This window comes from Nelumbo nucifera, chromosome 2 (genome assembly GCF_055504915.1).
Source record: "Nelumbo nucifera cultivar China Antique chromosome 2, China Antique-T2T, whole genome shotgun sequence".
NCBI lineage: Eukaryota > Viridiplantae > Streptophyta > Magnoliopsida > Proteales > Nelumbonaceae > Nelumbo > Nelumbo nucifera.
Window position 1 is genome coordinate 42,551,753 of NC_142650.1, and position 13,101 is coordinate 42,564,853.

Genomic DNA, 13,101 nt, shown 5'->3' on the forward strand with positions numbered 1-13,101 from the left:
GCATAAGCTTCCGAGCAAGATCCCAGCCTGGAAGCAGGACTACTTCGTAGTCCGGAACCCTGCAGGGTGGCCCTTCCCTACTCACTAGAGGGCGGCCATCCAAGACCCCGGCATCATCCTTGACAAGAAGACAAGAGAGACATTCCAGTCGTGGACTGAAATCGGGTGTAGTTACAAAGATTACATCACCAAGAGCAAGCTCATCTAGGCCGGCTTGAGCCCGGGTAGGTAGTTAGTACCTTAGTTGTTCAGCTTGCACCTTCCTTTTCTTTTACTCGAGTACTAATGCCGAGCTCTGTTGCAGGTCCTATGGAGGCGGATAAGCTTAAGGGAGATAGACTCTTCAGGCACATGAAGGGGAGGAAGAAGCGGGCTGCTAAGAGAGCTCGGGTCGAGTCACCGCCAGCCCCCACTCCCGAGCCCAAGCTTCCACCAGTTCCATCTTCTGAGCCCGAGCTCCCTGGCGCTCCTCCGATCATTGACCTGGAGGAGTCCATACCACCTCGAGAGCCCGAGACCTCAGCCAAGCCCGCTACGAGGGCAATAGCTGAGCCCGTGGTTGCCACCGGGGCTGTTGACGTAGCCGCTGAGGTCTCTATCGAGCCCATTCGTACAGCTGAGACGGCGGTCTCCAGCTCGGGGAGCCCGAATGGGGGCCGAGGTATCTTGGTCCCCCAGTGTGGCCTTCGGAAAAGCAAAGGGGTCGTTTACTCCGAGGAAATTTTAGGCTGGGCTGATATGCTCAACCCTGCTCAGCTCGGAGCTTGAGCTGCTACCCACACTATGGTGGTAAGATCTCCTTTCTTTCTCCCTTTCTTTTATATGTATGTTTCTTCGGTACTAACCAACTTTCTTTGTTAGGCGAAATCCGCTGTGCACGCTCTAGCTCTTCAGTCCAAGAGGAACCTGAAGCGGGCTCTGACTGTCGAGGAGTCGTCACGCGCAGTTCATACCGATCCGAGGGCAGCTCGCGAGCAGATCTACCGGTTGGAGAGCGGCACCAGGGCTCCGAGGGACGTTATTGCGGCGCTGACAGCGAAGAAGGACGAGCTTGCATGCGAGAAGGATGTGCTAAGGGGCGAGGTGGAGGCCCTCAAGGCGGAGTTGGCACGCGAGAATGGTGCGTTGAGGGAAGAGCTGGACGCCCTCAGGGCAGAGGCGGAAGGCCTTAAGGAGAATAAGAAGGCCCTCCTGCACGAGGTGGAGTTCCTCAAGGCTGACATCGAGGAGAAGACTGAGATCTTTACTCAAGCCATAGAGAAGACAAAGATCAAGGATGTTAAGGAGTATATCCAGTCTGACAAATTCGATGCCGTTCTTGGGGAGGCCTACCGCAAGGGGTTCAAGCTCAGCAGGTGGCTGATAAGGCACACATACCCCGAGCTTGACACGAGTGCCATCACCACCTCGCGAATCACAAATGAGATAGCTCATCAAGCCACAGAGGATCCGGATTCAGAGGAGGAGTACGATGACGAAGAAGCGGACACCCCTGATCAGCATGAAGCTCCTGAGGAGGTCTCGCGCGGAGACGAAGAATCCCCGAAGTGATTGTCTTTGTATTCCGAGCCTGCGAGCTCAGTCTTTGTTGTTTTTTTTTTTTGTCGAGCTCATTGTACATAACTTACTTGTTAATGAAATTGACCTTTCTTTTCCAAGTGTTGTTTTATCCGAGCTATCATGGTTGAGTGTGCGAAGTGATTGTCATAGCAAGGCATAGTAAGGCATATGACCGAACTGTCTTGTGGCGTACACCGAGGTGATTGACATAGTAAGGCATATGCCCGAACTGCCTTCTGGTTGTATGCCGAGGTGGGCTAAGCGTCGCAGAATCTAATGGTCTGCTTGCGCCCTCGATACATTATGTACTGTTGCGCCGAGCTCCTTGGTCAACTCGGTGTTTTAGCCCCTTGGCCGGGGAGGAGTGGCTTCAGCCACCCTTAGAATTCGTTCGTCATGGGGGCGGCTAGGTTATTATGTCGGAGTTTGTTAGTTCAGCATTTTGGCCCTTAAGCCCTGAGAGTGACTCGTGGTCTGCTCTTGGAGTTCGCCCATGGCATAGAAGTGACTGGGTTTTATTGCGCCGAGGTTTTTGTTAGCTCGGCATTTTGGCCCTTGAGCCCTGAGAGCGACACGTGGTCTACTCAGTTATTTATAGGTAATACTGGCTTAGGTTGATAATATTCCATGCCCGAGGTACTTGTTTCCCTTCCAAGGTTTCAAGCTCGTATGTTCCTTCCCCGAGTACTCGCTTTACTCGGTAGGGTCCTTCCTAGTTCGGACCGAGCTTACCAACACCAGGCTCAGGCACCATAACCTTACGGAGAACCATGTCGCTAACACGGAGAGTCTGCTTTTTGACCCTGGTGTTATAGTATCGAGCTACCCTCTGCTGGTAGGTCGCGGTCCTGATGTATGCGAGGTCTCGTACTTCGTCAAGTAAGTCGAGGTTGGTACGTAGCTCGTCTTCATTTGCCTTGTCATCATATGCTTCTAGTCTTAGCGAGGGAACTTCGATCTCGACTGGAATGACTGCTTCGGTGCCGTAGGTGAGGTTAAAGGGGGTTTCTCCTGTGGCAGTCTTTTCCGTGGTACGATAGGCCCATAATACACTAGGCAGCTCGTATGCCCATAGTCCCTTAGCTCGGTCCAGGCGCGCCTTTAGTCCACGGAGAATAGCTCGGTTGGTGACTTCCGTCTGACCGTTTGCCTGAGGGTGCGCCACTGAGGTGAAGTTCTGCTGAATTCCCATGTCTTGGCACCAGTTTTGGAATTTGATGTCTTCGAACTGTTTGCCATTGTCGGAGATCAGTACTCGAGGTAATCTGAAACGACACACTATGTTCTTCCCAGAAAAGTTATGCACATTCCGGGTTGTGATTGTTGGGAGGGGTTCAACCTCGACCCACTTCGTGAAATAGTCAACTGCCACCACTAGGAACCTCCTTTGCCTTGTCACTGGTGGGAATGGCCCGAGTAAGTCAATCCCCTATTGTGTAAATGGCCACGGGATAGTGAGGAATTTTAGGTTGGCAGCAGGCCGGTGGTGGATGTTGGCGTGTTTCTGACACTTGTCGCATTTTTTGACGAGCTCGGTCACATCTGCCTTCATCGTTGGCCAGTAATACCTCTATCGTAGTGCTTTCTGAGCGAGGGCTCTGCCTCCCAAGTGTCCACTGCACAGGCCCTCATGAGTATCACGGAGGACGAGCTCGGCTTCAAAGGGTTGCAGGCAGCGCAGGTAGGGGAGCGTATAGGATCTTTGGTACAACCGTCCGTCTATCATGACGTATTTGGCTGCCTGACGCTCTACCCTCCTGGTGGCATTACGATTTGCGGGGAGGGTCCCATGTAGTAGGAAGTTCGTGAGCGGATCAATCCAGCTCGGCTCTGGTTGAACGACGGGAGCGACCTCCTCTGCTCCCCTGAGAATGCTAAGCCGAGGCAAGTTCTCTATATACACAGTCCTCATGGTGTTATCACTAGTGCTGGCTAACCGGGATAGGGCATCGGCCCCAGCGTTCTCTGATATCGGGATTTGCTAGATGAAGTGTAACCGGAAGTTGAGCATAACCCCTCTTACTTTGGGTAAGTATGCTACCATGGTTGGCTCGCGAGCTTCGTACTCACCCATAACCTGATTGACCACGAGCTGGGAATCGCTGTAAACGACAATGTGTTTGGCTTTCACTTCCTTTGCCAGATCCAACCCGACTAGTAGCGCCTCGTACTCTGCTTCATTGTTGGATGCCGCGAACTCAAAGCGTAGCGCGTACTCCAGTTTCACACCACTTGGCCCGTACAGAACGATCCCAGTCTGCTGCCCTGCCGGTTTGACGAGCCATCTACGTGAAGGATCCAAGGTTTCTCGTCCCAGTTCGTGCTTGGCCTAACTAGGAGAGAGGCCGCGCGTTGGTTGCTTCTTCACGACGCTCGAGCTCAACCAGCCCGGGAACCCCGGGCTCACCCACACTGGGGGCCTCGTGTTCCACCAGCCTGGGGACTTCGAAGCTAAAGGTGCATTCTGCGACAAAATCTGCTAAGGCTTGGGCCTTGATAGCAGTTTGCGGCTTATACTGGAGTTCGTATTCGCTGAGCTCGATGACCCACTTTGTTAGCCTTCCCGAGACCTCGGGCTTGAGCAATACTTGCCTCAGAGGTTTGTTGGTAAGGATAACGATGGTGTGAGCTTGGAAGTTTGGGCGGAGCTTTCGAGCTGCTATGACCAGTGCATAGGCTAACTTTTCTATCTCTGGGTACTTTGTCTCTGCTCCCTACAACACTTTACTAACATAATAGACGGGTCGCTAGACCCAATCTACTTCTCTTATTAGTACCGAGCTGACCACCTCGTCACTTGCCGAGAGGTATAACTCTAAAACATCACCCTCTTCGGGTCAAGTTAAGACTAGGATGCTGGCGAGGTGCCTTTTGAGCTCGTTGAACGCGAGCTGGCACTCTTCAGTCCATTCAAAGCCTTTGCTTTTTATGGCCTTAAAGAAGGGCAGACAGCGATCTGCCGACTTGGACATGAAGCGGCTCAGGGCGGCTAACCGGCCATTCAACTTCTGAACCTCCTTTATTTTCTGGGGTGGTCTCGTTTCTAGGATAGCCTTGATTTTGTCCGGGTTGGCTTCAATGCCTTGCCGGTTAACGATGTACCCTAGGTGACACCGAAGACACACTTGTTCGGATTTAGTTTCATATTAAATCTACGCAAAATTTCAAAAACTGAATGTAAATCTTGTATTAAATCATGTGAAAATTGGGTTTTGACGACCATGTCGTCTACATAACATTATACTTTTTTGCCAATTAGTGGCTAAAACAGTTTATTTACAAGTCTTTGAAAAGTGGCCCCGGCGTTTTTCAACCCGAAGGGCATGACCTTGTAACAGTACAAGCCGAACTTGGTTATGAAGGCAGTTTTCTCTTCATCAGTTGGGTCCATCCTGATCTGATTATAGCCCGAATAGGGCATCCAGGAAGCTCAGCAACTCGTCCGAAGTCGCGTCCACTAGATGGTCGATCCTGGGAAGTGGGAAGCAGTCCTTTGGGAAAGCTCTGTTCAGGTCAGTGTAGTCGACGCACATGCGCCACTTGCCGTTAGCCTTTTTCACCAGAACGGGGTTGGCCACCCAACTCGGGTAATGAACTTCCTTGATAAAATCAGCTGCAATGAGCTTCCCGACCTCCTAATCGATTGCCCTCCATAGCTCTAGGGCTAGGTTGCATTTCTTCTGTTTAACGGGCCTAACTACAGGATCAGTGTTGAGTCTATGAGTTATAATGTTGGGGTCTATGCCGGGCATTTTTGCCGCTGACCATGCAAAAATGTCTACATTTTTGAGTAAGAAACTTACCAGTTGAGACCGCAGGGGTTCCTCAACAGAAGCACCGATCTGAAGTACCTGAGCTTGGTCCTCTGCCGAAGCCGGGATGGGGATGGTCTCTTCGGTAGGTGCGGCTCGCTCTGCGAACTGCTCCGTAGGTCGTTCCAACTCGAGGTCGCCTGCTACCTTGGCCTTTCCTTTGAGGGCGGCTACATAGCACTTGCGGGACTCAAGTTGATCGCCTCGTGTCACTCCGACTCCAAAGTCTGTAGGGAACTTCATCGCCAGGTGGTAGGTGGAGACTACTGCTAGCAAGGCATGGGTGATGGGCCGACCTACTATTGTGTTGTATGGGGAGGGGGCCGCGACCACTAGGAACTCATGATTGAGCCTTACCACACTAGGCCAGGTGTCGACCTCTACCGGTACAGTGACTCTCCCTAAAGGCCTGATCTTCTCACCGCTGAACCCCATAAGTGGAGTGTTTGCGGGCTTCAGGTTGCTCTCCTGGAGCTAAAGCTGATCAAAGGCTACCTTGAAGAGAACGTCTGCCGAGTTGCCCGAGTCGACTAGGACGCGTCTGAACTCGAAGTCATTGATCTTAATCTTTATGACCATCATCATGAGGATAATGGACCCCTCGCGCATCATCTTCTGTGAAGAAGATCGGTTCCTCCATCCTTGGCCGCTTCGAGGGGTTAAGCTCTTCCCTGGCGGCCTCGCGGGTTGACGACCGAGCTGTAGCCGAAGTGTAGCCCGTGACGATTGATCCTCCGACAATCACATGGATGGCTCCCCGGACTGGTCTCTCATCGGGGGGCTGCCTCTACGGCTGTTCTGCTTGTCTGCTAGACTCGGAAGCCTCTTTACTCTCCTCCCCCTGCCGACTTGCTTTATTATTAATTGTACAAAATTTCTCAGATATCCGCGACGGATTAGTTCTTCTATCTCGTTGCGGAGGTTCTTACAATTTTTTGTACTATGACCGTGATCTCTATGAAAACTACAATACAAATTTTTATTCCTAACATTGGGATCGGCCTTAAGCCGAGGTGGCCACTTCACATATGGGGCGTCCTTGATTGCCATGATGATCTCGGCCCGCTTTGCGTTGAGGGGCATATAGTCCCTTTCTACTGACGGAGCTCGGAAAGGCTGAGTTGGCTTTGCCCCCTGAGCTTGGTCCTTCTTCTTCTTGCTGTCACTTGGAGTTGGGGGCTCCGATTCCCTTTTTATTTTTTCAAGGGCCTGCTTGCCCTTCTGGTTGATCTCCTCCTCCGTCCCTATGAACCGATCTGCAAGTTCGAGGAACTCAGTCACGGTCTTGGGTTGGTTGACAACCACGTGCCACTTGAACTCCTTGTGGGTGATGCCTCGCTTGGCCGCAGTGAGCCAAACTGTAGGGTCTAGGTCAGGTATCTGCAAGCAAGCGTCATTAAACCGCTTGATGTAGTTCCCGATGGACTCTCCTTCCCTCTGGACTATGCTAAGGAGGCTTTCTTGGGTCCTCGGACACCTTTTACTAGTGACGAAGTGGGAGGTGAAGACCTGCACGAACTGCGCCCAGCTCCTTATTGAACTTGGCGTGAGGTTTCGATACCAAGTGCGGGCTACTCCTTTGAAAGTGGTGGAAAAGGCCACGCACATGCAAGACTCGCTCGCTCTGGCCAAATGCATCTGGGACTGAAAGGCGTCCACGTGGTCATTGGGATTGAAGGACCCATCGTACTTGTCCAGCGGGGGAAGCTTGAAGTCCCTTGGCATGGGGACAGCAAGGAGCTCCGGTAACAGGGGGAGGGAACTGAAAGAAGTAGTGTAGCTTTTACCTCTCCCGAACCTACCTCTACCTTGCCTTTGAGCTTGGGCAGATCGTGGGTGGCAGTTCGGCGAGCTCGGCGACGCCTTCGCTGCTTCTTAGCTGGCTCGGCGTTGGTGCTGCTGGCTTCGGTATTACTGAGTTCGATGGGCCCAGGGAAATGCTCGGACGACTGTCGGTAGTTGCGAACAGAGGGACCTTGTTCCAGGTCATCGACCAGCACTTCGAACCGGTTTTCGGCAAGCGGAGGTTCAAACTGCGAGCACTAAGGTGATACCGGCCTAATCGATTGGGAAGCCCCCGACCTAACTACAGGCCGCGAGGCGGGGATAGGGGGTCTTTCCTTCCTTCCATGGGATGATATCGAGGTCTCTCCTTGGCGGGAAGGAAGTTCACTTTGGCAGTGAGGCTTGGTTGGCTACGCAGCTGGATGCTGAGGAGGGAGTGAAGGAAACTGTTGCTGATACTGGTATTGGGAAACTTGGTGCAGCACTTGCTGCTAGTGGAACTGAAGTTGCTGGAATTATTGCATCTGAGCCTGCATGGCTCGCATGCACTATCAGACCCTCAAGCTGACCTTGGCTGGCCACTGAAGGGAGGATGGTGGGTTCAGCGAAGGTTGTTCCGACTGCAGAAGGTAGTGGAACAGTCACGGGTGCCACCGTCTGAGGCACATTCAAACTAGGAACCCCGTCCACAGAGAGGGGGATGGTGAACTTCTCGATGCAGACGGTGGGTAACTGGGGTTGTTCCTCAGGGGTGTTCCGGCGTCCGGCATTGCTGGAGGAAGCCATAGGTGTCGGTGATGCTGATGAGTTATTTGAAGAGAGTTGCACAGAAGTTAGAGGAAGGCCTTTTGAAGCGTTTTCCACTGACAACTACAAATGATATTGCACGATCTCAACACTTCTAGTTGGCCGGGACTTGACTCCTAGTTGTGTTGGATGGCACCTGAGAGGAAGAGGAAAGTGAAGGGTTCCCGGGGAGCTCTCCCGGCGGGAACACTCCGATGGCTAAGTTAGAACTCTGAGGAAAAGTCAAGGAAAACACAGAGAGTTAAGAGTGTTGAAAGTGCTAGCTTCAATACCTTTGCTTCGTGAGGGTCGAGGTCCTCTTATACCGGAGCTTAGTCATATCAGGCGTAACCGCCACTTCCCTAGCCGTTATTGCCAGGACTGAGGTGTCAGGTGCAGGCTGCTGCTGTAGGGTACGGACCCGTCAGGCATGCCATGCTTTTCAGAGACGGCAGGCACGACGCCGCTTGGCAAGAAATGTGGGCGCTGCCACCAGATCCGGCATGTACGGATGTCAGGCGGATCTTCCCTGCAGGCTTCCGAGCTACTTTGCATCGAACTGCCTGGGCTGGGTTGCCTTGTATCGAGGTGCCGAGGTGCTCGCGCTAGGGGCGAGCCTTAAGCAAGTACGGACAGGAGTCTCGATGGTGCTGTCCCGAGGTGTTTCTCCCTCGGGGCACTTAGCCAAAAGCTAGGGTGCTCCCTTCTTAGGAAGGGAGAGCTTGGAGCCCCTCAGGAGGAGCTCGGGGCGCTCCACCCTCAGGCTTGGGGTTAGCTGGGCCTTGCCTCTCGGCGAGTTGTCACACCCGCCGAGTCGTTTGGTCGGGCCTTGGCGAGCTTGCTATGCCGAGTTGTGGCCAGACTATCGCGCTGAGTTGTCACTTATGTCAAGTCATGTCCACGTGTCCCCGTGCTACGAGGTCGGGCCAAATCACCCTACATCAGTTCTCTCCCACTGCCGCAGAAAAATGGGTTAATGTTTAGTTGGTGTGGCAGAAGCTGGGAGGCTTTGGAAGCTCACAAATTTTGTGGAGTGTTATTCAATTATTGTCTTGAGTTCAATCTAAATATTGTTTATTCTCATGTTTTAAAAGAGACATGGAGCGGCTGATTGGTTGGCTAATAGGTCAACCAGTTCGAGGTAGTAGCAAGAGTACATTGTTAGATTGGCATGCGACGGCGGACTACCATCTTAGGAAAGGTATGGCCGGTCATCGGCTGGGTGTCCTTCCCATCTATCCCATCTAGTATGTGTTTGGAATCATGACATTTATTCATTAAATGTTTGTATTTGATTTGTTTGCAAAATCGAGAAAAAGTAATGAATTCATTTATTAATATTTTAGGCGCCATTAAACACCACATCAGCAAAATAGTGAATAATGCCTACCTATCGGGGGAAGTGCTAAAATGAAAATGTTTGTATTTGATTTGTTTGCAAAATCGAGAAAAAGTAATGAATTCATTTATTAATATTTTAGGCGCCATTAAACACCACATCAACAAAATAGTGAATAATGCCTACCTATCGGGGGAAGTGCTAAAATGAAACTTCCCCAAATGGTAAGTGTGCACATAAATCAAGGCCTTCTTTTGCAAGTCTTTATGCATATGGATCCACATAATGGGTGAAATGCTGAAGTGGTGCCTATGTGATAGCGTTTATTCAACAAAACACCCATGATTCCAAACACACGCTTGTTCTTCCCATTCATCCTCTTTGTTTGCTCCCTCCTTCCCCTTTTGTTACTATTGTGATATTGTCCTTGCTAATACCGTGGGCAGTTGGTATTAGTAGTCTAGTAGACCCATATTCTTTCTCACCTATCCTTTTTATTTCTTCTTTCTTCCTCTATCACTTCTCCCCTTCCTTTCAAATTGATGCACAATTGACCAAAGATTTTGAATCAAGCATCTTCATTTCTTTCATTTTCCTCCTCTTCCTCCTTCTTCTTAGCCATCTTTATGTTTTATTGAGAATATTGCATTTTAGTGTCATGTACTTAGGGGTGACCACAAGTCGAGCCTTTCACAAGTTATTCGAGCTCGGTTCAGCTCGGTTTAAACCGAGCTTTAAGCCGAAATTGAGCCCGATATATAGGCTCGTTTGCCAATCGAGCCGAGCTCAAACCCAGTAAAACTCAGCTCGTGAGGCTCACGAGCCTAGTATTAAATAAATAATTTTTATTATATACATACATACATACATATATATATATATAATAAAATTATTATTTTTCATGTATATTAGTAAATAATTTTTTATAATTATTATTTTTGTATATATAATATTAAATAATTTTTTTGTCTAAAAAATAAAAGAATACATATAATTTTTATTTAAAAAAAAGGCTTATAGTCGAGTTCAAGCCGAGCCAAGTTTGAACTTGCAAGCTGTGAACCAAGCCGAGCTTGAGCTCGAGCCTGATACTATTCCTGTGAGCCGAACTCGAATAGCCAAGTATTCGGCTTGGCTTTTCTCATATCCATCATCAGTTACGTGTATTACGTGACATCATATGCATGTACAACTTAAAACTTTTGAAAGTGAGAAAACTATCATTTTCAAATATAACATTATTCATCATCTTCTTCCTCCATAAGATGAAAAAGAGGTCCCATTTAGAAAACTTGTCTTCTGCCAAACGTCATTTTGGACACAACACAAATCCCTCCCCTTAAGCGTCCGCTCAACACCCTCAAACACCAAGAAGGTCGTGCAAATCCCTCCCAACAACGGCTCCTAAGTCATTGTAGAAGAGAGTTGGTGTATGTTGCGGGTATTCCATATTTATATTTAATGCATAATGTTTATGAAATATATATATATATATATATATGAAAACTATTATATATACTGGTTGGTTTGATTAGCTGCCATTTTTATATTAATTAACCAAAACCAAACCAAATATCGTTAGTTTTTATTTTTGATTCCAAAAACCGAATCTAAACAAACGGATCGGTTTGATTAATCACATTTTTCGGCTCGATTTCATGAGTTGCCTATGATTTTTCGATTTTTGATGATCAATCCCTATATTACTCCATTTTCCTCCATTGTATCTCATTCCTCTCGCATGTGCCGCACAACTAGTAAAACTATTAAAAAAATGAAGGGTAAATTACAAGACCCCCTGTACTATAAGGTCAATGATAAAGTCCCCTTGTACCTTTTATTTTTTGCAACAAATATCCACCTTAACTTTAGTCGTTAGACAAATGCCCCAAGCCATTAGTTAACTTAAAAAAAATGTCTATCCACTATTTAAAATTTTCTAAATTCCTAAACTATCCTTTTGTACTGTTCATTGTCTTCTCGCCAAACAACTTGAACACCCACCGTCCCATTGCCGAGGGCACCAAGGATAATAACAAGAAATACCAGAATCTAGCTCTGGCCGGCTAGTCCAACGACAAAAGATAAATAACATGAAGCGAGGATTAGACAACCAGACTTATTATGTTTTGGGTCATAAAATTGCCAACATCCATGATCTTTACACCTTGGGCCATATGTTGGGTTAGGGACAACTTGACATGACTTATTTGTACACCAATATTTCCATGGGTAAAGATTGTGCTTGTAAATCTATCTCCAATGGGCCTCTTTTGTTTACCCCAATCTTACTTATTGGGCAAGTGTTTCCCAGATAAAATTTACCCAAATAAGTTTATTTACCTATATTATTTTTGTTGAAATTTACCAGGTAAATGAGTCATTCCAATTACTTATTCATGTTCTTTTGCCTCAACCCATTTTTCTTGATAAGAAGCCCATTTTTACACTATTGTCAATATTACCCTTTTGGCCCAAATGAAAAATTTTTGGACGTTTTGCTTTATAAACCTATGTAATAGGTCCATGCCATATCAAAAGTAACTCAATCAATCACAAACCAACACTAGAGGCAGCCCTATGTATCCATTACAGTTTGCCCCGTCGAAATTGAATTTCAACTCATTCACATTTGGTCTGGTCCAAATTACCTTTCGATGACCACCAACATTTAGATTATCAAACCCCGCTTACTCGTATAGCTCTCAGATGGGACACCTTCTCTTCAATTTGTGCATGCACACTCACTATTAATCACTAGAAACACATTCACCTTAGCACCTTCAACTTCAAGCGCCACCTTACAACACAGAGAGTGAGCTGCTTCATTTGCAAAAATGTAATATCTTCTAGTTTAGCTTAGACCACGTTGCCAACCAATGGGCAAACAACATCAATATAGTAGGCATCCTATTGCACAATACACCTTTAATTTGGATCATATCATACAAGCACCCGCCACAAAAAGACCTGAATTGTTGGGGGAGAATGTGTGGAATGTGCCAGAAAGACTTCTATGAAACATCACCAAAAGGTGGACGAGTTATAGAAGTTTGGGTTCCAACCAATTTAATATCTTTATAACCTAAAGCTATGGTTAAATGGCGAATACAAGAGTAGGTCCAGACGATAAAGTCTTCAGCATTAATAGGATAGGAAATAACCTTTATTATAGATTAAACTAGGAATTGGGTTGGAGTTGGACTCAACCCAATGACAGATGCCTCATAAATCTCCAACATGATAACCTCTACAGTCTGCACTGCATCCCATGAACAGTCTCATGTGAACATAGGGCTGAATCCATGGAAAACTCCCATAATGAATGCATTAAATAATGAAGAAAGAGCAGATGTATGATCAAAGGGAAATAACGGGAACTTGATAAGAATCCTTGTAAAGTGAGCAAATCATGTAAGCAAATGTACTCCATTAGAATATCACTAGTAGCTCACTATTAGAATATCAAGTAAATGTACTCCACAAACTTTCATGCAACAATTATCGTCAACAAGGACTATGAGAACAAGGTTCAACAATCTCATCAGTAGCCCATTTTTATGTGGTTATCTCTATTAAGATGGTAATCTCATGCAACTATGATGGAAATAATAACTGAGAACCAAATAATATATCAAACAAAGTAAAAAGACAAAACAAAGAATTGGACAGATTTCTTATGGATGATTGAATATGGCTCTAGGGCTCGCGCAACATCACACCAATAAAATCCACTGTTGTCAAAGGCCTACGGAGGAAATGATGAATCAATTCTCATGTTTCAACAACCAAGTAACAAACAAGAGACAATATATATAT